Below are 2,894 nucleotides of genomic sequence, written 5' to 3'. Positions count from 1 at the left end.
GAGACTAAGTCGAGTTGTAGGTGTTGTAAAGTCTTGATCGACTCGGCTCCGGGACCTAAATCTTCCTAGGAATTGTAAGATATACACTAACTCGATTCCATCACAACAATAAGTCGCTTGCATCTATTTGAGAACATGTTTGTATGATCTATTTCCATGATTCCCTTATGAATCCATGACACCCTAATGCCTTTAATCAATTGTTTACAAACCCCTTTAATTGCTTTACTTTATTTTTGTTAATTTACATGCATTTTGTTGATTAGTTTAGACCACATCTCATATCCACCCAAATTTGTGACACCCTAAGACATAACTACTTCCAATTGAAATCCTAAATCGATACCCGTCCCTGGGATCCGACCTTTACTTATCGCTCTACTAAGAGTAGTTTTTAAAGATATAAATATTGTTTTGGTGAGCAATAACGACTACCTCGCACCAAAAATGGCGCCGTTGCCGGGGACGGTGTTCAATTGATTTAATTTTCATTAATTGTTTATATTAATTGTTTTTAGTTGTGTCTTTCTTTACCTTGGGGAAGTCAATCTCCTTAAGGTTGTACTAATTGTTTTCTAGTTGTTTGATATTTTGCATGACTAGGAGATCACAAGGTAATCCATTACCTATTGATCTTGAGATTGAAATGACCTTAACCAACAATAGAAGAGTTGCTAGAGGTACTTCAAGAGTTGTGGGTATTGGAGAGATTGTGGACATTCAACTAAATAACATTGAGTTTGTCAACCCTTTTGCAAGAAAAGGAGAGGATAACCCAATTCTAAACCAATCACAAAATCAACCAATAATGCCTAAATTTTCATCACATTCCGTACCAACCGAGGAGAACCTACCAAATGGTACTCCTACACCACCACATTTAACCGGTAATTTCATTGCCAAATCCGCATTCACACAATTAGTTGAGAGAAGTCAATTTGGAGGGATGCCTAGTAAAGATCCTCATTTACATATGAAGACTTTTTGTGACTATTGTGATGCTATTCTCGAAACCGGAGTTACTCAAGACCAAATTCGTTGGGTGTTGTTTCCTTTTTCCTTGATCGGAAACGCAAAGCAATGGTTGAAGAGCCTAGACCAAGCTACCTTTGGTATTGATTCATGGAAAAAGTTAGCACTTGCCTTTTACAAGAAATTCTATCCTCCGGAGAAGACTAACATGTTGAGAGCCCAAATCACCGGGTTCAAACAAAGGGATGAAGAATCATTATATGAAGCATGGGAGAGATTTAAGGACACTTGTCGCTCTTGTCCACACCATGGACTTAGTGAGTGGTTCCTTGTTCAAAAGTTTTGGAACATGTTATATGAAGACTCACGCAATATGCTTAATATGGGATCCAAAGGGAGGTTTACCGAAGTTGATGACAACCAAACATGGGACAAAATCGAAGAGATGGCGGTTCATAATTCCTAATATAGTAGGTCTCGAAAGGCCACTAGAGGAGGAAAGCATTAGGTAGATTCCATTACACAATTGGGTGCTCAACTTAGTGCTCATATCGACACCATCAACTTGAAGTTTGAGAAGGCCATGGCTAAGCTTGATGAAGCTTCCATATCACCCAAACAACATATTAATGCTATGGTGGCATCATCCTGAATCCCAAATAGAGTATGTGAAAGTTGTGGAACCTTGGGACATGAACAGAACGAATGCAGGGGAACAAATGAACAAGTGAATGCTTTCCAAGCATACAAAAACGGCACCCCTTATTCCAACTACTATAATGAGAATACCAAATTACATCCAAATCTTTCATACAAGAGCCAAAATGTTCAAAATCCTCAACCAACATACACCCCACCCCCAATGAAAAATTCAACTCAAAGACCCTTTTTCAACCAAAGCCAAGGATATCAAAATCAATCTTCCTACAACCAATTCAATGATCAAATCTTTGATGTTCAAAAGCGATCCTCCAAATGCAAAAGAACCAACAAGAATTGTTCACCCAAATGCAAAAAAATAGCCAAGTTAAAGAAATCACCATCAACAATATACTTGCCCACACCAAAATGTTAGAGACTCAAATGACCTAATTAGCATCTTCTAGCTCCGAAAGACAAAAGGGGCAGTTACCTCCTCAAGGTAACCCCCCCCCCCCCCCCAACCACCACAAGACATGAGACGGTTAGTGCCATCCATTTGAGGAGCGGTATAAGATATGAGGGGCCGAAGAGGCCAATTGATGAAGATATTGTGGATGATAGTAGAAAGCAAAGAGTTGTGGAGAATTCTAAGGAAGTGGAACCTACCACCAATGAACTTTCAAAGAAGAGAAATGAATAAAAGGCTAAGAATGTTGATAAGGAGCCTATTGTGATTAGACTTCCATTCCCAAGTCGCCAAGCTAAGCCTAAGCTTGATGAGCAACTTCGAATGTTCATGGAAATGGTGAAGTACTTAGAAGTCTCAATCCCGTTCACGGAATATATCAATCATGTTCCGGCTTATGCAAAGTACATGGAGGATATTCTTACCAAGAAGAAATCCATCGGAAAGTTGGAGACAATTGCCTTTACCAAAGTGAGTAGTGCTATTATTCAAGGGAGTTCCCCTCCAAAGCTCAAAGATCCAGGAATTTTTTCTATTCCATGTACCATTGGCGACACTACAATCAACAAGGCATTGTATGATCTTGGAGCAAGTGTAAGTGTCATGCCATACTCGGTATGTAAGAGACTAGGAATGGGAGAGCTTAAATGCACCAACAGTACTCTTCAAATGGCGGATCGATAAAAAAAGATACCTTTAGGAGTATGGGAAGATGTGCCCGTGAGAATCGGCAAATTCTTCAATCCGGTAGACTTTGTCATTGTAGACATGGAGGAGGATTCCACCATTCCTATCATCTTAGGAAGACCTTTAT

The 2,894-nt window shown here is 39.5% G+C and overlaps 1 non-coding gene across 1 annotated transcript; it reads right to left on the bottom strand.

Moving 5' to 3' along the window:
- Positions 1-1,180: 1,180 nt before the first annotated feature.
- LOC141635397 (small nucleolar RNA R71) lies at positions 1,181-1,287 on the bottom strand. Its single transcript, XR_012540090.1, has one exon. It is a non-coding gene; the product is annotated as a small nucleolar RNA R71 (small nucleolar RNA).
- Positions 1,288-2,894: the final 1,607 nt, after the last annotated feature.

The sequence above is a fragment of the Silene latifolia genome, chromosome Y (genome assembly GCF_048544455.1).
Source record: "Silene latifolia isolate original U9 population chromosome Y, ASM4854445v1, whole genome shotgun sequence".
Classification (NCBI taxonomy): domain Eukaryota; kingdom Viridiplantae; phylum Streptophyta; class Magnoliopsida; order Caryophyllales; family Caryophyllaceae; genus Silene; species Silene latifolia.
The sequence above is the reverse complement of the archived record's forward strand: the minus strand, read 5'-3'. Positions and strand labels throughout refer to the sequence as shown.